Source organism: Apteryx rowi, unplaced genomic scaffold (genome assembly GCF_003343035.1).
Source record: "Apteryx rowi isolate R43461 unplaced genomic scaffold, aptRow1 scaffold_356, whole genome shotgun sequence".
Taxonomy (NCBI): domain Eukaryota; kingdom Metazoa; phylum Chordata; class Aves; order Apterygiformes; family Apterygidae; genus Apteryx; species Apteryx rowi.
The window spans coordinates 629,468-652,106 of record NW_020450041.1 but is presented as its reverse complement, the minus strand read 5'-3'; positions in this window follow the sequence as shown (position 1 = coordinate 652,106).

Below are 22,639 nucleotides of genomic sequence, written 5' to 3'. Positions count from 1 at the left end.
AGTAATCTGTAAAGGCAGTGCAGGTAATGACCTCCCAGACTTTCTCTTTACTATTCCTCTTTCATCCCCTTCTGTTTTCTTATTGCTGCAGGGGGACTGACTGAAAACAGAGGGACTCATGGGGTGACTGATTCCAGGAAAAAAATGTCCAGGGGCCTTTTCATGGGAGATGACATTGAAAGGTGTTTTGCTGGTTTAGGGACACCCCTCTGTGGGACAAGAGGGGAGTTGTGGGGCAGCATTGCCTCCGTTTTTTTGGAGGAATTAATATGGCGCAGTGGAATAGACTGTGAATACAAGTGCACCTATGGAGTTTCAGAAACTGTCCCTATTTAAACAGGTGGGGAAGGCTAGGCTTGCTGAGTGTACAGCCTTTCCTATGTCCCTGAGCAAATGCAGCTTGGATCCCTGGAGCAATGAGGGGCAGCATCTCTCTGTAAYATGATTTTTTTAGCTAGGATTTAGTGATCCATATGTTGTAYAGCAAATGTGTGCAAGAACTGAGCTACAATCAGCTCATCTAATATTTACATGAGTTTCAGGTTATCTCGTTCTGTATTTCACTCAATACTGTTGTCTTGGATCTCACCGGATCTTAGCTCTTACATGGTTTCCCTGTGGGAACCTGTGGCAGGTGGTGGTCTTCAAGAATAAGCTCTCCATGCTTTCCAGCGTTTGCACTGGAGGGAAGCACAGGAGCGGCAGAAAGTTCCCTTGGCAAAGTCAGACAGCAAAATGYCCTATTACAGAAGAGGGGAAAAAAAACCCAAAGCTGAAATGAACAGGTCCCTCTATCTTCTTTGAGACAAGAACATTTCCTAGGCCCCTTTCCCAGGGTCTTCAGCCAGCAGTTTTCCCTGAACACCCTGTTCTTGCCTAGGCGTAAGACAGGCTGCAGAGTGCTCAGCGGCCCTGGAGTTTGCTGGGCACCGCCGGCACCAGAAAGGCCACTGCAGATTTTCTTTAAGAACTTCCCTGGCCCTTGTCTGACTGACAGCTCCAGTGAGTTGAAATCTCATCTCCCTGATATTAAACTTAACCTTTATGGGTTCCACTTTAAACAGCTATGGAATTATAACTGTCTGTCCTTTAATCATAGGAGCTTTTAAGCTAACATTTTTTTTTGTTGTTGTTTAATGCTGCAGCCTGCTCAGATTTACTCTTGATGGGAAGGCAGGAGAGAGGGAAGAGGGAGAGCTGGTCTCCAGCTCTTGGGAGGCGGTTGCTGGAGGCAGCACTCTCACAGTGAAAACAGTGGAGATTTCAGAAACATCCTGCTGGACATCTGCATTAATTTGGGCTAGGAGAATATGGGAAGTTTCCTCCTGACCTGGAATTTTTATCTGAACTGGGAAAGGAGTCATCTATTTATTCCCAACTCAGCTCCAGTTAATCTGTTCACCCACTGATGAAGGAGACCAAAGGATATTGATCTGCTGCTGTACACAAATGAAGCACCTTAGAGAAGTAAAGAAGGTCTGGCATTATTCTGGACTGACTTCTAGTCAGTCCAGAATACCTTCCAGCGTAGGCCAAGAGCTGGACAAATCCTCCCCCAATTCTATAACGTCAGAAAAAGCCACCCAATAAGCATTCTTCCTCTGAATAATATTTGAATGCCCCCACTTTCTGTGTTGGAGCCCGTTATCTTTAATTAACACTCCCACATTCACTCTTCCTCTAGTTTCCAGACTTGTTAATATTTCTTGGATCTCATTAATGTTTTTTTTATTTTTTTCTCAGCAAATTCACATTTTCTCTCCAAGTCAGACATCTTAACAGATAATGAGTCTAATTTATTCCTGCAAAAAAATAAAATAAAAGCTGACCTTCTAAGCCTTATACTGCAATTAAAAAAAGAGTTGGGGGGGACTGTATGCAAATGACTCCAGAAGTAGCTGTAGGAACTGAAGCATGAGGCACTCATCTCCCCAGTCAATTCATAGCTTTTTGCATGAATTGACTGATAAAGGATCAATGGGCTGGCTGCTCTGAAGTGGCAGAGAATTACCTCCTTGCACTACCAGCCCCACCACGGCATAGGAGCATCAGTTACTGAATTCTAGCCTGGCATTCGGAGGCCACGTTCCCTTCCTCGCATTTTGAGGACGAAGTAGAAGCTGGCAGGGCTAAGTGTGTATCTGCTTGCAGCACAGGAATAAGCAGTGTATTATTAGATACTTCAAACTTTAAATACCACATCTATAAATAACCACAAGGTGAGCTGGCGGAAGAACAGAATAAGGGAGTTGGCCAGTTCCACCGCTTGTGTCTTGTCCTCAGCCAGCCCTCAAGGTCTCTGGGGTAAGGATTGCCTCCCGAGAAGAGGTGTTGGGGTTCTGCTCTGCACTTGTGCCTCTAACTGCAAATAGATAATCATGTAAAACATGCAGCTGAGTGAGAAGGGAGTGATTTAGTTAGAGACTGTTCACAGCATACAACAGTGTGCGGAATAAGCTCTCTGGGCTCAGTGCCTTCACCAGCAGACTCACCTTCATTTTTGTGTGCATTGCGGGTGCGCTCTGAATCAAAGGGAAGATGAGGAGGGAGTTCCTCAACAGTGGACAGGGGACAAACCCGCTTGGGTACCTGGCCAGGGGCTGAACAGATGATATGAAGGGGGACTGTGAGACCTACTGTCCCACCTCTAGTGACCCTTTAGCCATCAGGGTGGTGTTTACAGCTGCCCGTTTTTCCTGCCTTCAGCCACAGATTTAGTGCTCCCAAGGGTAATGTGTGAAACTTACTGCCAGCTTCAAATCTGCCTCTGAGCAGAGGCATCAGGCCGCCGAGTTATCCTCGGGGGAATGTGATCAGAATAAAGCCCAGCTTTTCTACAGCTAAACCTTCTGAAAGGCAAACAAACAAATGAGGCAGTGAAAAGGATGCTGCTGTTTGAGATGCTGGGAGAGGAGATGCAGATAAAAGTTCATTGGAAGAGATTTTCAGAATCCGGAAAGACTGATAGATTCCATTGTTTAGTCTGGAGCTGCCAAAGAGAGGTTTTATCTCCGAAATAGGCGTCTGTTGTGGATGGAATTGAGATAGTTCACAAAAGAGCCTTGCAGGGGAGGGGACCGGAGTTAATGCAGAGAGCGGGGACGTGTCCACATAAGCTCTGTGGGCCTGGATTCGCTGACCTAGTGTTTCAGCTGATGGTTGCTATCTACCCACCGAAATCCCACACAAGAGGGTGGAGTAATCAGGGCAGCAGTCAGCGTGGTTTCCCTGTCATGACCGGCGCTGTGCTGGATTTCATGGCATGGGCTGTTGTTCCTGCTGTTTTCCTCGGGCTAACTCCACCTGAACTTCTAGTTCAGTTATGGGAGCCAGGGCCATGACCTCCAGGGCTAAAAGTGTGAGCTGTTACTGTGTGAGCTAGAGGAAGGTCCTGTGGATATCAGCACAGCAGGTTATCCTCTGGGGGTCCGGCACAGCCAGGGAACCTCTAAGATGTGCTCAGGCTGTTACACAGCCGCACACAAAACTACAAAAAACCTTTCATTTAGGCACTTCCCTCCCACACTCCCTTGACCCCTCTCTTAGCACCTCCGTCTTGCACCTCACAGGTAAAGGAGCCTAGGAGCAGCAGTGTGCCAGCAGCGTCCCCTAAGAGACACTAATGCAGGGCACTGCAGGCAGGGGCTGTGTTGAGACATTTCCAAGGACCTGCAGAGATGCAGTGGACCTGCAGCATTGCTGCTTATGTTGCTATGGATCCTTGGCATTTTCAGAGCAGGATGTTCCTGCCTTTCACCTCAGCCCTGTGTTGGCTAATGAAGTGAATAACTCATGAGCTGGTGCCCCTACGCTATGCTTAACATTGTTTTTTTTTTTTGCTGTGACTGAGGCGGGGAGTCATGATGAGGTAAGATGAGGGGCCAGTGTGCGTGTGGCACGTGGCTACTGCACGTGGCAGTGGGAAGGAGAAGTGCAGTACGAGAGTGTTAAGCTGTACCTGGGGAAGAAGAGCTCCTTCAAACAGAGGACATTGCCTTGTGAGCCTGTGATTCACTGCATTCAGCTGGCAAAGAACGTGTTCTCCCCGAGCTGGCGGCTTGTGGTGCATTGCTGTGCAAGGCACAGCTCTCGCCATGGGAAAGCTGAGCTCCCCCACACGAGTGCATGAGCCTTTTGCAGTCTGTGCTGCATACACATGACTTAGTGACTGCCCTCGGGGTGCCAATGCCCTTAAGCTCTGCTCCTGAAACACCTAAACCCTGCAGGCTCTGTCCCACTGTGAGCTGGTAGCCTGCAACTGAGTTCTGTGCAAATATGCCCTGGTACCAGTTGGCAGAGTGAGCTTGAGCTATGCAGTATAGCTGAAACCTACTGCACAATATCAGCTACGAGGAGCAAGCAAGGAGCAGTGCCCAAGGGGATTTGCAGCTGTGGTAGATCTGCAGAGCAAAGACGCTCACTGTGCTCTGCAGACCAAAGAGAATAAGAAAGGAAAAGGACTGAGTGTTCCCCACCTTCCTCCCTCCCTGGCATCATCATCTTGCTGACTGCTTCTAGTGACCTGCTCCCAGAATAATCCCATCAGGGAGAGGCCGGTGAGAGAGGACCAGGGAGTTAAGACAAAACCCCCAGAGTCATTTCAGCATGTGGCAAAAGCGAGTGAACCCAGCAGTAACAAGAGAGGAAATTACAGATGAGAAGAGAAGCAGCTGCCTGGACAGATGAGGGAAAAATGTTTGAGCTGACGGAAAACAAACCAAGGTGTTAGGCTGGAATCAATAGTCATGGCAGCCCGGAGAGGAGGAGATGGGATTCATTACAGAAAGGATAAAACAGACATTACCCAACCAGCCTATAGTGTGTGCAGGAGACTTAAGGACTTTAACTTTCCAAGTGCTGACAACAGAAAGGAGGATTTACAAAAGATAAAGTCCAACTTGCATAGCTCTGTAAAGGTTTAAAGAGAAAGGAGAGAAAACTTTTTTTTCTTTCACTAGTCAGCTTTCACCACAGCTTCTTTTCTGTTTCTTCCTCTGTGATGCAGGGGAACATGTCCTTCAGTGTCTGTTGGGAATCAGCATAGCTTCTTTTCCCCTTTTTCTTGCCTCTTGATACAGTACCTAATCAGGCTTTCAGTTCTTGCTATGCCTCCATCCTCTTGCTCAGGTCTCATAGGTGGACTTTTTGTGGCCCCACAGTATGACCCATGGTTTATCCTGATGTTCCTGCTATGACACCCCCCCCCCCGGCTGAATTCTGAATAATAAAAATACTGATTATGTCTGTAGATAGCTTTTGCATCCGTGAGTCCCAGCTATGGGCCAGCACCCTGGGAGGTTGTATAGATACAGAATAGAGGAATAGGAAGACATTTTATTACTCCTTTTTGGATGCAGTGGTCACCGGTGCACAGAAAAGGCCTTTTAAGTCTTGATGTTRAGACTCTGACCACAGTATAAGAAACTGAAGAGTATTACCCTGGCATATAATACTCTCTTCTTGACAGAGTTCTGCTGCTGATCAGGTTGAGTCACTTCTTTCTTTGCCCCTGTTTCCCCTTCTGTCCTAGGACTCCTCATCTGCTTAGCCCTGTGCACTCTCCAGGACGCAGGAATGAATTGTTCTCAGGCTGAGTTTCATGCAATTTACTGGCCTTTCTCTCATCTATGAGCTCTTAGAATAATGTAACAGAAAGAATAAAGCATGGAATAGTCCAAGGAATGCAGAGTGAGAAGCGGTGAGGCTCAGCAAAGTACACGAGATCTGTAATGCACTCTGTTTTAGAAACTTCTGAAGTATATTGCCCCTTGCATGGAAACAAAGCTGCAGCATGTTTTGGGGGACTTTCTGTTCAAAATGTTGGTGAGTTCTTGCCATGCAACTGCTGTAACTAAGTCTTATCTACAGCCACCAATTTTAGCAGGCTCCATTACTGGCCCCAGGAATCTCTGTGTGCTGTAGAACAGCCAGCGCTGCTTGCAGGGAGGGAGCAGAGAGGGAGGGAGAGATAAGACGGTGAGGATGGAATTGAAAGTAGTCAAGAGCACTGAGCAGAGGAGGCAGGCACTGCAGGGACCCATCTGCTCTTGTTCTTGATTGCTACATGCAACGGAGATGATTTTTTGTTAGTGGGGCTGTCAGAAGGCTTTGCTGGGATTCCTGATGAGCTGCCCTCTCTGGCTACACCTCAAGGTTGGGTTATGTGCAGAAATAGCTCTGCAGCTTAGATAAAAGCTGACAGTTGAATAAATGTAATTCAATCTCTGCACTGTGGTGCATGCATTCTGGCTGKAAACTGGGCTGGTGCCAATTCCATGTGCATCTTCTATTAAATGGGCTGCATAGGTGTGTTACAATATTGGCTGCTTAGGGCTGGGAGCATGAATTTGTGCCCTCAGGTGGACATCCTATGGCAGTGATATGATGGGTGTGTGGTTCTCTTGGCCTAGGGAGTCTCTAGAGGATAGGACTAGTTTCACTGGGACACTAGAGCCTAGGTCAAGGATGTGGGAATCCTGATGCTGCTCTAGAAAGTGGACTGCGGCATCCCAGAACACCCCCACAGTCCCTGATCAGGAGTGAGGATGCTGCTGTGTGCTTGGTTGATGGCACTTAAGTCTTTGAGTAGTGAAGAGCTGATTCTATGTTGCACCTGTTTCTCTCCAATATGCTCATTTTCACACCTAGTGGGGAAAAGGCATGCAGTTGCCAAAGTGGCATGATGAAGATACTTCTCTTAGTGCAAGGAAAATGCTTGGCATGAGGGCTTGCTTTGTTTTTTCTCTGCATTCATATGTTTCCTCGCCATCATTATTAGCATTCCTGTAAGGCAGGAGACTGTGTGTCTAATACCGCCTATTGACTCTGCTGATCTGCTGCCTTGGTCAGTCTCTACAGCTTATGCTGTCCTCAGTGTCTCTGCTGAGCTGGTGTGCCAGGGCATTTTATTTGCAATGCTGTGTGTTATTCTTTGTTTCTAAAAGTCACTGGTGTAGAAAGTGGGCTGGAAATGGTAAGGAAGGCTCTGAGAACTTAAGGATCAGAGCAGGTTAGCAGCCCTTTTTCCAGCTCAGTTTAAACCAGCAGAGCCTGCTGTTCTGGCTGCAGATGTCTGCTACTGTGATACATGRTGCCCTGCAAGCTCTCCGAACAAGTCTAACTCCGCAGGGAAGCGTTTGCAGCAGGTTCCTGTCCTGTGCTAGCTCATGCAGAGCTTGTAGGACAAGATGACTACAGAGGATGGTTCGCTCTTTCTGCCTGAGCCTTCTCTGCTAGGGTAGGGAAGGCAAGAAGAAGTAGAGGGAAAAACAGTGAGGAAATCCCCACCTGGGGTGTCCCCCCCCCCCCTTTAAACCTTACCTAGGTGTCAGCACCATCTGCTCTGGTGTCCGTGTAAGGGATGAGATCAGTCCCTTCTTGACATGTTGTTGGCATAGATGTGTGGTRCTTGGACAAAGCCAAACAGGGAGTCTAATTCAGAGGATCTAAATCTGGACTGTCCATCTTTCTCTCCACTGAGTAGAAGGGGTGCCCCCAGAAACCAGCCTGATGTGGGTATCTCATCTGGGCGGTKTGAAGGCCTCTCTTTAGCATCTGCTGTGCTTATTTTCTCAATAGCTTTCCATTAGGGTAAGAAAGCCATTCTGGAGAGCCATTATACAGTGTCTTCCCTCCAATGAGGTAGGCGAGCAGGAGAGAGGCAATAGGCAAGCATGGGTGTGTAGCTGGCCAGGTAACAGCCTGAGGGCCCTTGAAGGGAGAGGAGGAAAAAAAGGAGACTTTAATCTGCTTCTCTGTGCTGAGAGACACAGATAGATTGATCAGCTGAAAGCAGAGCTCTCCATGTGCCTGTCCCAATGGGGGACCTCATCTCCACTCTCTCTGTCCCCTTCCTCAAATGACAAATTAAGGGGAGTGTGCCTTGCTTTTTCCCTTTAAGTAATATATGCCCAGATCCCCCAGGCTGCAGAGGAGAGCAGCTCAGTGCAGAGAAGATGGATGGAGGCTTTGTACAGCGGCCATGGGAAAGGGGTATGTCAGAATGATGAATATTCCCAAGACTTTTTTAACTGACTCAGAAGAAAGTAGTGGAGAAACACCCCCAAGCATGGCTATGGGTCAAGGAGAGGAGGAGATAGTGCAGGAACACTTAGTCAGACAAAGATTGACTTCACCGTGAGGAAGAAGGGGGCCAAAGAGAGGGGGAGTTTCACTAAAGAGTTTTTTTCATCTTTTCCTTCCAGAAGGGACATTTGTTACATTGGAGGGATGCTGCCTGTGTGTCAGACAGAGTGGCATGATTTTAAAGGAGGGAGATGTGTTGCTGCTCACTCGCACCCACAGCCATCCAATAAACAGGATTACTTTATTCTTTTCCCACCCCACATCTGTGTGATAACTGGAATTAACTGGGCACAGCCAGATCGAAAAGCCTTCTGCTGGGTAGGGTGAAAAGGTTGTTGTGTCCTGCAGTTCAGCTCATTTTTCAGCTTGCAGCATGCTGCCAGCTTTCGTTCTGGATCCCCAGCTTTGCAGGCACCCCAGGCACGGCTGTTGCAACGTAGCATAAACTCAGACCTGGTTCTGCCCATCTCATGGCTGGCATGATATGCATTCATGTGCAGCGAGATGCTGCAATGTCCCACMGGCAGCACTGTGTCGCATGAGCGAAAACACAGGCGGAGCGGCTCCCTTCCCCTGGCACCGCACAGACGCTCTCACTAGCCCACACTTATGCCAGAGTCCTGTGCCTGCCTCCAATGGCTTGGCAAGGAAAGGAAACTGGGGCAGATCCTCAAGGACTGTCCTCTGGGGTCACTCAGGAGGCTCAGTCGGGGACACGGCTGGAGCACTGCAGTGGGGACAAGGCTCTGGGGCTCCATTGCAAGAGTGGATCCCAGCCAGCAGGAGATGGACTAATGAGCTTTTGTGCAGGGCAGTCATCTTCCTTCTGCTGGGCAGCACCTGGGATTTTTCCCCCCTGCCACATCCATACTCTGATTTTTTTTTTTTTCATTACACTTCTGAAATTCTTCTTTGGCCTTTTCATTTCACAGTGGCTGAGGATGACATTTCCAAAGCAGCCTATGGGAATAAGGTGGCCACATCCCAATTGGAGGTGGGCCCCAGCTCAGAGATGCACTTTAATGAGCCATTGGCTTTTCAAGTCTCTTCCCACATGTAATTGCTAGCTTGACTGAAAAAAACGTCAAAAATCCAGCCTGATCTCCTCAGGGCTCTTCTTCCCCATCTTACCCCCTCAACTCTCTAATTGCCCTGTCACGGGAGCCTTTTGGATCTGTTCTCCCCCCACCCCAGGAAAGCACGAGTTTCTGCAGTGGCACCAGGATGGAAGGAGCACTGGGCTATTTGTATGGATTCAAGGGGACACAGGACTCAGGCAACCGGGAGGTAGTCCTGTGCCTGATGCAGGTGGGAGTGGGAACCTCACCTGTCTCTTGCTGTGTCTCACTTTCTCCACCTGGACAGGGATGATAATGTACTTTCTGCATTGATTCCTTTTGGACATGTAAAATTTCTAGGTGAATTGCACTCTGCAACAATTAGCCCCGGTAAGCTGTTGGGTTAGCAAACACTTTTTTGTTCTAAGAGTGTAAAGCATCTAGCACAGGTCTGGGATCAGGCTTTTTGTACCCCTGTGATACAAACGCCAAATAGAATTAATAATGAACAAACCCAGTCCTGCTAGATACCAAGAAGGAGAAGGAAGCAGCTGTTGTTTGTTTGTTTTTTAATGGCTCACAGGACCAGGAGGCCATAAACAGTTAAATTTCTCTTGACAGCTGGGGAGTGCTTTGGATTCCTAACAGTCAGTGCTGTGGCTTCCTTGGCACCTTTGCATATTTCCCCTGCAGACGATGATGTTTTGCTGTCCATTGCTTTCCTGCTTTGATCAGAGAAATGAGAATACAAATGACACCTTGATGATTACTCACATTTTCAAACGCTGCCCAACAGCAGTAGCTGTCGCCTTTCATAACACCACTTTGGGCTCCCATCAGATTGCTTCGTGGCTTGCCCACATCTCCTCGAACAGTTGAACCCACGCTCTTGATTTCTCACAGTTTTTGGCTCTTTGGGAGAGGTGGGGGAGGGAGGGGAAATTTGTACCTGCTCAACTAAGTTCTGATGTATGAATGCAGCCATTAGATTGAAGGGAAAAAAAAGGCATCCTGGGAAATTCATCAGTTAGGAAAAAGCTTTGAAAAGCAGGAGGTAGAAGCTTCAATGGGATATGCAGCATCTTTTTCCTCATGGGTGTTGAGTTTAGCAACAGGGCATTAATGACTAAGTATCACTTCTATATGATGGTTATCAGTGAAGAACTGAGTTGAGGCCAGCTCAGTTCCTGATAGAAGAGTGGCTTTTTTCCCATTTCCCATTTTGCCCATGATTTAATTAAGTCTCTGAAGCTGGAACAGGGCAGCATTTATTAGTGAATGAACATTCCATAAATAAATATGGAATACAGTTTCAGGTTGGCTGAAATGATTCATACGTTAGTGCTATATTTGGCAAATAGTTTCAGCTGGCGGAATAAGAGGGGGAGGGAATTTGGTGTGTGGATCCAGGCCTTTGCAACTAGTCAAGTAGCACCAGTACTGAGTAGGAGTGCAGCCGACTCTCCACTCCTTTATGCCATGGTAAATACAGGGTGCAGCAAAAGAAGAAAATCTTGGAAATGTGACTGTATTGTATTGCAGTGGATCATAAACCAGAAGCAAGAACTGTTTAATAATGTGATGAATTCATCTTTAACATAATGTTGTGATTACAGTGCCCCAAGTCATGTTCTATTCATGCTCAAGGGTCACGACTCTGGATTTGTTTTCAGAACAGAGCTAAGTGGCAGGTCAGGCCCTGCTTGGGAAATATTTCAACCTCAGGCTGTAACACTAGCTTCTCCGCCCAGTTGTCATGCTCTGCTCTCCGCATACCAGCTCTCTGCAAATGAAATGCCATGTAATTGGGAGTGGAAGCCAGCTGGCTTCCAAAAATGAGAGGATTAGCCATGCCCTGGCTTTCCTATGGAAAGTGGAAAATAAGGATTGCCTTCCTTCAATTGAGGTTCTCCTCTGCCCTCAGCCTGTGAGACAGCATGTTCTGGGCAGGGCCTTCCTTTGACATTTCTATTCTGAAAATGTCTGCTGCTTCTTCCTTCGTCCAGCTCTCCTCCCTCTTGTTTTGGTTTCCCAAGCCTGGTTACCCTATTTCTCACTCATGTGAGCAGCTGGGACTTCTGGAAACAAATTGAAGTGTCCTCATTTTTAAAAGAAGTGATGCATTGCACCAGCCAGCTGCCCTTCCTCCGCTGCTCCGTTGTACACACTGATGTGCACACACACACCCCGTGTGCGCACACACATGTACCTTGACAGATGGCGATGCTCTGAGCGACTGCTTCAATTTTTACTCTTTTCTATAATCCATGGCTGGAGTGCCAAACTCTTTAAAGCTGATACCACTCCATAGATCACCCCAAAGTGTTAAAGTCCAGTGCRGTTAATAACCCTCTGGAAATGCTATCAATCAGCAGAGGAAAAGCACCTAACTGCAAACTCCTTAGCGCCCAATGTACCTGCTCATGTCAGAGACAGATGGGGCTGCAGTGCTTTGCGGGGCTTCATGGCAATGTGTACTCTTTTCTCATCTATTCTGCCTAAATCCTTTATCAGTGCTTTTCACCCATAAAGGCAGCCTCCTTGGTGCTCCCAGGCTTGATGGCTGGCATTTCTTCCCCCCACCCTGGACCCATGTCCTCTGTGCTCAATGTCAGTCCGCGTGCTATCAGGCCAGGGAAGCTGGCTCCGAGGACAGGAGCGTGTGGGGCAGATGGGGAGCTCTGTGCATAGTTTCGCAGTTGGGTAGCTATATATTCTCTTTTGTCTGTAACAGCCGCTATGGTCTCAGGTGTTGAATGCCACGATATGCAAATGTCACTAACCAGAGAAGTGGTGTAATGTTTGGTGGGTATTATTCCCTCCCTCCCCGTGCAACCTTCCTTTAATGCATTATCCGTCCCTGAAAGCTCTCCTGCTGTGGCAGCCATCACGTTGCAGGTRACAGTGTAGTGGCATGGGGAAACTGTGGCCCTGCTGGTGTTTGTGCGCATTTGTATTCCAGCAGCACTGATGGTCCCTACTGGGGTCAGGGTGCCGCTCTGCTAGGCGTAGCACTCACTGGTACCATAATGAGAGATAGCAATTTATGAACAAAATAAAGCCAAAACACAGAGAAAGAAATGTTGCTTATGACAAAATGAGAAGCAGAAATAACCTAGCCTCGCTTTTCATTAGAGGAGAGGGTACTCGGACTTTCGTTCCTCACTAGTTCTCAGCTGTGCCAGGTTCTGTACAAATACAGAACCAGGACCACTTTTGTGCCCTGGAGGGTGCAAATGACATCCTATTTGGTGTCGCAAGACTATATCCAAGTCAGTAGAGCAGTTGACTCTCAGGGAAAAGTCCAGGATAGTTATTCCATAAATAATCCCACAGACTAAGCTTATTTTGGAGTCAACCCAACACCCATTAACCTTCCTAGTTTAACTGGATGGGAGGATCAATACAAAGAACCACTCACCTGCTGATAATCACACTGGATAGCTTTTTTGCTCTATGAAGAGGCCCCTTTGCAAATACACATACACACATACCCCTGCACCATCTCTTTCCTTCTCCAGCTTCCCCTGTGTCCACCCCTCCGGACCGAAGGAAGATCACTATGCCCCATGCCTTCCCGCAAGCTGCTAGAGGGCACTTATCTTTTCCTTCCCCAAACCTCGTGTCTGAAGCTATGCAGCCAGATGGAACGTGCGCAAGGGAACAGCTTGGCTCTTACTGTGCTTGAGTAAACAAGTGTCAAGCAGATTGTGGTGGGAAGTGATACATTAACCAGGTGACCCACGCAGTAGCAACCTGTTGCAGTCTTCTCTCAGCATATGATACCTGCTACAGAAACCTGCATTTTCTTCTGAGGTAGGTGCAGGGGCCAGGAAGGTGCAGGACAGCCACCAGTTTTCTGCTGGAGGATGCTTTCAAAACTTGCTAAAAGGGGAAAAAAAGAAGCTAAGCAGGTGGTAACACAAATCTCAGCTTTTACACTCTGAACAGGATATTGCCTCAGTGTCAGAGGTCCTGACACTCCTGTCCTTCCTTTTCCCACACATATTCCAGACTGCCTTTGCTCCCAAATCCTTTCAGAGCTGTAACACCCCATCAGTCCCCTGATTTCTCCCTGCTTTGCTTTCTCCATGGAGGGTTAATAGCGTATTAACACCCTGCCTCATAGCAGGATATTCGAGGTAGTACTGACTCTATTCTGAATTACTAGAAGCAGATATTTTCATAGCCACATTGCTTTTCTCCTCTCCTCTCAGCTGCTATAAAGTTCATGGGATGTATTGTTCATTCACCTTAAACAGCAGTGTGTAAAAGACCTCCAATCTCTTTAAGTACTGGCTGTTGAAAGCCAACAGTACCCTAGTGATACAGCACTGGATCCAGAGATCATTGTGTGCAGTATAAATAACTACACAGTTAAGCCAGTTAATTAAGAACTGTCTGTGCCCAGTAGCAAGAAAGCTTTGTGCTGTATCATAGTGTGTGTGTACAGGATGATCAAAAAATCTATATCAAACACCAAAAAAATCCCTCTGGATTTATTTAAGTGGATCAACTCTCCACGCCAAATGCCATGGCTCAGACTTCTCAAAGAGGTCAGAAAGGAGTATTACCTTGTCCCTCTGTGCCCTTTCCCTCCTACTCCCATCCCTTGCTCTCCCTGTGCGATGTTACACACTTGTCTGGACAAATGTGTCCGAAGTATCAGCTAGGAGGCTGGCACCAGTTAAATGGACAGCATACCATCTGAGATAAATTTTTGCATAGATATATATTTATATAAATGTGGAAGAAGATAAAGGGTACTGAAGGAGGACAGTGATAGACACAGGCTTGTTGTCTTCTCCTTTTGGGAGTCTTGTCCTCTAGCATTTGCTCACATGGAAGCTAAGGGCTAGTTTTGATTATAGTAAATACCTGAGACAGGGATATTAAATTGGAACCAATTCTTTGGCTCCCCAAACCCTTCACAGGATCTTGTCCCTATGTGTGATTTCTTGTGGGAAGGTCCCCAATTTTCCAGCTCTTTTCATCCTGATCTTTGAAAGTATCAGGAAGAACTAACCTTTCAGCCTTATGCTGGCGTCCTTTTCTGAAACATCATGAAGCAAGACTACTATAATGCTCTGGATCTGAATCCAAAGCCCACCTTTTTTAGCTGTGTCTGATACTGCCTGTCAGGAGAATAGAAGCTGTCAATCACATTTGGGTACAACATCTCTTCTGTCTGTAACCATGCTGCTTTCTCCATCCGCTTGGCTCTAGAGACTTCAAGCCTGAACTACGGCACAGGCAAGTGTGGCTGATGCTTTAGCTCTCTTGTTCTATGGCTGGCAGTGCTGCAGGCCTATCTCTGCATCCTGTCTCAGCAAGACATTCTCCTTTGACAGGTTTAGAACCAACATAAGCCCAGAAAGAGGCAGGAAGTTCTATAAAACTCGTTTTCCCTTTTCCCTCTTTAGTCATCCTCTCTCTAAACCCTGCTGCCTAACGTGCCAGGATCATGTAAATCTCTGTTAACTCTTTGCGCTGCAGCTCCATTTTTCCCAAGTCAGACACATGAAAACCACCTCTGGTTGACTATTGAGTTCAGCGTTTAGCAAACACACATCCATCTGATTGCTCCTTTGTCTTTACAAAGGCAGCAGAGAAGTGGCTGAGCAACTAATGTACTTGTCTGTGTAGTTATGAAGTAACCATAAATAAGGCTGATAATAAAAGCAGTCTCTTTTTTACTCTCTTTCTTTTCAGATAGTGACAGGAGCTTCCTGGAAAATTACCTTTTTACCTTTTTTTTTCCTTTTTCTTTTTTTTAAGTACAAGTTGAAAGGGTTTGGTATTTCTCGACATCTAATAAACAACCACTTTCCCCTCACTTTCCTTCCACAGAAGAAGAGGTAATGAATACATTTTATCACTGTCTCTCAACAGAAGACAAAGAATCAAGGATCCAGAGCTTAAGACTTTCCTATGTGGAAGTAAGTAGCGTTGGAATAGAGGCAGGCAGCTTATTTCATTGCCTTAGTCTGGCTGATGTGGGGAAGAAAGGTAGACATGGCAATCCCAATTTTCCATACAATAGAAAAGAAGATCTTTTGAGTACAATGACTAAAATGGTCTATGCTATGTTATTCTCTATCAAAAAAGATGCACAGTGAAAAAGTTTGAGTTTTACCTGGGATAGAGGATGCTAAATATATAAATAAATACTTAAAGATCCAGAAAGTGCTGTCTGTGAAAATCAATTAGGCCATCGGAAAGGAGCACTAGAGCAAGTAGAAAGGAGACAGGTTCAGAGAGGGAATGTGGGTGTAGCTTTGACACAAATTCCCTGTTTTCACCATAGATGAGTCTTTTAATCCCTTTGTGCCTCAGCTCTCCATCTGAAGCTGAATAATACCGCTTCACRTATGGTATTTAAAGTAAAGACCGCATATCCCTGTATGCATTTCTCAACATCATCAACCATTTCTCAGTAATGATTTTTCAATAAACAATCACTTAATATTAATAAAAGAGCCTCAAAATGCAGTTTGAGTGGGGTGACACACCAGGCTGTGTTTTGAAGAGGAGGAGGAAGCTGCAATGTACACTGAGCCCCCTTTCCCTGCCTGCAGCTCCTGCTTACCCTAGGGAGATTCTTATCTGTGGAAAAAGAAGAATAGGAGCTCTCCGTGGCTAAGAAGGGTGAAGCAATTCTGCAGCAAAGGTTACTTTCTTTTCCTAAATGGAAATGTGTTTATGAGCCRAGAAAAATGATTTCTGGCAGCTCAGTTCAAGGAAAAAAATAGAAAGAAAAAAAGCTAAAGGGATGGGGTGAGAAGTGAGCATTTGGTGTTACGAAAGGTCTAGAGAAACCATAATCAATAAATACAAGGTTCAACCTCATTTCTTTCCTGAGGGCTTGTTGAATGAGGCTATCAGGGATTCCTCATGTAGCTAACAGACACAGAGGTTCTGCCCTGCAATCAAGAAGTAGCAAGCGTCTTTCTCTCCAACCGCACCGACACATATACATTGTGAGCTTTAGTGCTCACAAAGGGTTTCTGACTGGCATTCACCATAGCATCAAAAGCAGATACAGCTCTAAATCACGGCATCATTTCACTGCTTTCCAGGCAGGGGTACTGTTTCCACATCCAGGAGCAAAACTGCTTCCACGTACAAGTGTATCTCTGGAGAGAGGAACAGCAAGGAGAGGAACCATTCCCTGGCTGGCAGACTGGGAGTTATCAGGGCCTTTTTAGCTTTGTGCTTTTTTCCAAGCACTGGGGGGCGACTAGAAAAGTGGCAGTGGAAGAGAAACCAAGCAAAACATAAGACCAAGCTGTTTGTCCCATTCGGTTAGGAGCTGAGAGGCTGTGCAGGGATCTGCCACCTCACAGTACAGAATGCCCTGRAGAAAGGAGCACAGATATATATATTTATGCATCAGGATGTTTCTTTGTCATCATGACGTTAACTGATTTGAGTGATTCATTGACTTAGCTTCCAAACAGTCCATTCACAAGAGAAGGGGCTTCAGTGCTGCCAGGGAACCACAGAGCCTGAGGGCTAAAGCAGTGGCTTAGGCTAATAGGAGCTTAGCGGGATTGAAAAGGGACAGTGGGGGCTGGGAGAGCAGAACTTAATCACAGTGTTTGGGTGCCAGATTGGTCCGCGTACTGCAGTTAGTTCAATGACATAAGGTCATGTGCTTGGCCAGAGGTGTCAAGGGATGGATTTGATCTCATGCCAGAGATGTGCCATCACTTGGGGTCATGGGGAGGGAATAGGAAGGGGGAGAAGTGGATGTGGAGAGCAGAGGACGGAGAGGGGGCTGGGAAGTCTGCTGCTTTTTTCCTGCTGTCCCTTTCAATTCATGCTGCGAGGAGGCAAAGCAGGAGGGATGGAGACCTCTGCGGGAAAGATGCAGAATCAGGACACAACCCCCCTGTCTGCTGCTYGTTAAGCCATGCATTGTTTAACATCTGCCCGTGACACTGATCACTAGGAGTTGTTTCTGGGGCTCTGGCTCTGAAGAAGACAACTGTGGGCACGGGCAGTGAAGTCTTTCAGGTGCTCCTTTTCCTTTGACTGAGAAAGCAGAGCAGGGCATCTTTTGTCCCTACACCAGACTTCCAGGCATACTTCTGACTAAACATCAAGGGATATCTACAGTTGCTTCTGGGTCCAGAGCCCAGCTCCATATATCAGGGTTACTGGGTGTACATCTCTGGGAAAAGTCCTAGCCACATGTGAAGTCTCCTTGTATCTTTGTTCTCCCTTTTTCTGCTAACTCATGGACTTTCTAATTGTCCTGTCAAAGCTAGCTATCTCTTTGTGACACTTAGTGACTCTGGAGAACTTATACTCCACAAGGACCAAAGAGCGAAAAGCTGAAGCCAAAGTACCAAAAGGAGCCAGGGAATGCCATGTGGACAGAGAATTACATAGGAATGCCTGTTTGGGGCACCTGTGAAATCAGGACTTCAAAGACTGAACTGCTGCAGTTAGACCAAAACATCTCCTTTAAGTGATATGTGCAGGCCTCACATAAGCTAGAGAAATGCAAAGCCTTGAAGGTCTACAGGCAGTCTCCTGTGATTCTTTGCAGTCCTACTTAAAGGATTTCACCTGTGATTTTGATCTCCCATTTTGCCACATTTTTAAGGAGCAATAAATCCAGCTACAGTTTTATACACGCTCTAGCCTCAATCACTATGGTTACTTCTGTTCCGCTAGTGCCCCAGGCTCTAATGGATACCAGCCCTCCATCACGCTAAGCACTGTATCCAAACAAGAACAAACAGCTCCTGACCCAGGGACAGCGCAGACAAAACAACGATGCTGATGTTTGCCTTAAGGGTAGAACAAGGGCCAAGGGGAATTAAGCGACTTACCTGTAATCATGCAGGACTTTGTGGCAGAGCTGGGAACCAAGCCTAGACCTGCTGCTTTCCATCTAGTACCTTCATCTCTCATGCTTTCTGTGAGAGCGTGAGTCAAGTGCACAGACTGACAAGGTTAGATGTAGAGCACACTGTCATGCAGCTGCAATGGTGCAGGGGCAAAACCAAGCTCATCAAATTCCTCCTCCTGTTCGAAAACAGACTTGACTTTGATCCACGTGTCAGCTCGGTTGCTGAAGGGGATCAAAAGAAAAGGATCCGTTTTCAAGTCCAGCTTCCTCCGCCAGCACTGTGGCTTTTCTTTTAATGGAATGGTTAAGTGCTTTTTTCTAACTAAACTCTTTGTGCTCCTGGAGGGACAGGGCTGTGTCTTTCTAGCTCCCCTTTCTGGCTTTGCAGCATTCTAGTTTCATGGCAATGGCATTTGTCAGGCTGGTGTCACTCAGGGCATAGCTGCAACTCCGGTGCTCCTTTTCTGGCTAATCTCAACACCACCAGGGATTGCAGCTCCTCCAAGACCTTGGCCTTTGGCCTGATAGGAGCAAATTGATATGTCAAGTCAAATAAGTTTGGAGGCTTCTCATGCTTAATAACTCTGTGGAGTGACCTTGGAAGCCACTGTGGGGAAGGGAAGGGAGGGCAGGAAGTTGTTCCAGCCTGACAATTCAAGTTTTTTAGGATAGCCTGCTAAAACTATGTTGCTTCCAAAACCAGCCTCGTACAACCTCTGGACTGTCTCCCTGAGTTAAACCATGCCTAGCTAGCCTTCCCCTCAGCTTTCATTGACTCTTCCTTCTCCCACTGCCAACAAAGTCCCCCTTTACTGCTTTTGTTAGTGCTTGTCCTGCTTATTCCTGCTTCAATGCCATAGCTTTGTGCTCTCTCCCATGCCCCCATCTAACCAGGAGGTGCTCCAGGGCATAGTGAGGGGATGTCCTTGTTTCAAGAGGTGTCTCTGACTCTGAAGGACAGCCCTCTCTGGGTAGCTGATGTGGGCAAAGCTGCAGGCCTTCTCCCTGCAAGTGCTCTGAGGCACTGTACAGTCTGGAGCTTTGGAAACACTATTTTCTCCAAACCACTCCTGAGCAAGCTGCATCCACAAGGAAGAATGCGGATGCTCGAGGTTGCCTAACTTTGTATTGTCTTGTCCTGTGGTTCTCTTTTGTAACCCTGTTTCCAATGATGCATTTAAATATTTAACCATTGCATTGATAGATTAAATTACACCTGTTTTTCTGTCCTTTCCTTCTTTCTGGTGATGGGGTAATCTGAAAAAGCAGCATCCCCACTGATAGTTAAATCATTAAAAAGAAAGAACAGACAGGATCTGCAAGTACCTTTTGCTTCTTCTCATCGCTGGATTGTTTTTTTTGTTAATATATCTGGCCACAGAAGCCGTTTGGGAGGTCGGGGGCGCTGAGCTCATGCCTCTGACAGTCATTTTCCTTTGGCAAGCAACAATAATCAGTGTTCCTTGGTTGGGCAACAGCAGGTGTGTGGAGTAACCTATTACTTGGAAATTACAGCTTGCCATCACACTTCAGGATGGATTGCTGTACCTTCCTGTGCCTCTTCCATTATTAACTTTTGAAACCAACAAAGGAGCGCTGCAGCTTGGAGTAGTTATTTCACTGAGTGCGCCTCTGAAATCCTCAGAAGGGACCATCAGAAGTAAAAGAAAGTTTGATGCTGCATAATCTTGAGTAAGCTCCATCTGTCATATCTGGCCTTTTACTGTTTTAATACCACTGCTGATTCCAGGCAAATGCTGTTGAATTTATCTGTGGTCTAATTAGCCAATAACTTCAAATCTATCTCATTGTAAAAAGCAATAAACAGGTTCCACCCACTTAGCCATTGCTAAGATAGCATCTGTCAGGAGACAGGATGTTAAGATCTGAAGGTAAGAGAATAGGCAAAGCCATGTTGCTATCCAAAGGCCTTCAAAGTCATAGGAACTGGGAGATTTTCATTAAAATCGGTGAAGAAATAACAGGACAAGAGCACGAGCTATGAAGAAGAATGGGAAAGAGAGAGGGAGAAGCACTTTCAGGCTGGCCTCCAAAACCAGCAGAGCCTCAGGGTCCTCATGGCATCCTCCCACCACTAAGGAGAACTATTCAACATGTTTACTTCTGCCTCCTGTTTGCAGTGCTCAGTGCTCAGATCCTCCAGAGCATTTGTCAGATACTTATTACCTGGAGTCTGAGATTGTGATGAGCACATCACATTACCCGCGTTATGCCTTTCAATTGAATTTTCTCTAATGTGCTCCTTTATTGGCAATAGACAATGAAGTTATGATATGCTGTCAGACCACAGTTGTTTACTTGACCGGTTAACCATTGCTGTCCTCCGCTCTACAGCCTTCACTCCACTCCCACGCTGAGCTAACAACTTCCACAATCGCCAGTTGCAAAGGCTGATAAATTAATGGCTAATCTTTTAAGGAATGAGAGTGATGTTAAGCCTCACTCGCTCCAAGCTAAAAGCACGCTTGACTGACACACAGTAATGCATTAAGCTATAGTGACATAACAACAAGTCTTGGCTCTGCACTTTGGCCTGCAAGGCACAATTTCTGATCTCCTGTGTGCTCTAGAAAGGGCATTCAGGCTCCTGGCTAAAGCAGAAGGAAGAAGGGTTCAATAGCTGTCGTTCATTGTATGGTTTTTGGACAAGTCACCTCACTCCTCTGTCGCCTCCTTTTGCCAAGGCTACCTGCCATCCAGGAGCTAGAAAGGAACTTCTAGGTACGCAGCTAAGGGTGGTTGCAAAACGTTAACACAGTATTGTTATTAACTGCGTTATTTTATGAGTGTGTGGGAAGGAGAACGCAGGTACATGTTTTAGCTGCTCTCACTTTGCTGTTGTTGGCTGAGGTTGTGATACTGCCTGTTTGTACCTACATCTATAAACAAATATGGTATTTAACATAGCAGAGAGTATATTTCATCTAATCAACATCAGTAATAGGGAGATAATTATTGCAGTCAGAAGCAGCGGAGTGTAATTCCCTAGGTTTATGGCTCTGGAGGGGTACATCCTTCTACTAAGGGACAGAGAAGGGGTTTTGTTAGCAGCCTGCGAACATGACTCTGGCTTACACGACCGTGAATTAGGTGTAGGCTTTCTGAAGCAGAACCAGTGTGAGAGCTTAGGGTATTCATCTCCTTTCTGGAAGTAAAAGAGCACAGTGTCCATAGATTAAGGAGCTGCCTGAAGAACAGTATTAGCTGTGAGAAGGGAGTAAATGTATTTTCCCAGTTTCTCTGCTGAATATTAATGTTTCATCCCTGGAGCGGTGGGGTAGAGCACAAGATCTTTCTACTGGAGACCAATTTCAGTACACTGTAATACAACTGAGAGCCCAAGCATGAATGAAGAAGCTTGTCAGAGGTTTTACTTACAGTTTTGATGAAAATAAAAAGAGGCATGAAGTGTTTTAGAAAACATTCAGAATAGCTGCTTCCCAGCAGGTAAACCATTGAAACTGAAAAACTGTAAATGGGTGAGCACTAAAGGAAGGACAGGTCACTGTTCTGAGGAGATGCAAGGGTAGTTTGCCCTCTACCCTTTCACCATATGCTATCGTCACACCAGCAGGCTATCCCAGTCTTGCCTGGAGAGCAGAAATCCTGTGCTCCACCTAAAGGGGTATATCTTTCCTACTGACTGCATTCAGCTTCCTTTTGGTTTACCATGATCTGGAGAAGTCATTACAATGCAATAGCCCAGCTGGCTCAGACATATTCCCCCAGTGCCTCAAGACAACATGGTCCTGGGGAAATGCAGTGATTGCTGGCTCTGTGCTGCAGATATGTTGCCTTATTGACACAGTGGGGKTTTTTTTTCCTCCTCTGCAGATGCTGGTGCTTTTGGTTTATAAAGACGACATGTAGAAATGCAGCACAAAACTTAGGCCCTCAGCACTTCTTTAATCCTCTTCCATAATACAGGAGACATTCTTTATGCATCACATAATCAAATTTCTCTGGGTTTATCTGTCATTTGCAGACTTTCATCACCCTTACCTAAGAGCAGGGGGAGATATCCCAGTGACTTGTAACACCAGCCATGTCCTATTGTTCCCATTTGTTTGCTGAGCAGGAGGGTGGAGAGGCATAAATATTAAAATATACCTATTATATAGCCAGGTCTCCATTGATAAATGATGCATAAAATCAATTTACAACCTAGGAATAAAAAGCATCCATGGAAGCAGTTGCTAGCTCCAGGTACTAGAAAATTATTCCTCCATAACTTGCTCTGACTGGAACTCATTACACAGTCCATCCATAGAATGATTTTGTCGTTAAAAATTGTGTCACTCAGAGCTTATTTATTCCCTCTCCTCGCAAAAACTTTTGGAGTGCCTCTTGCCTGTAAAGTGAAGAGGTGCATTGCTTTACTGTCCTGGGCCAGAGCAGTGCTGCCAGTCTCGTATGCCTCAATCCTTGAGCAGCATCTAGGCTGGAGGAGACATTGCTTGGATAGGGCAGGATGATGGACATGCAGAACTGTCACCGTCTCGGATCCAGTAATGCCAACAACTGCATGTTTCACTTTGGAGTGGTAAACAGTCCCACCTCTTTCTGAAGGATTATGCTGAAATTTAACCACAGGTTTACCAGCTCTGCTGGA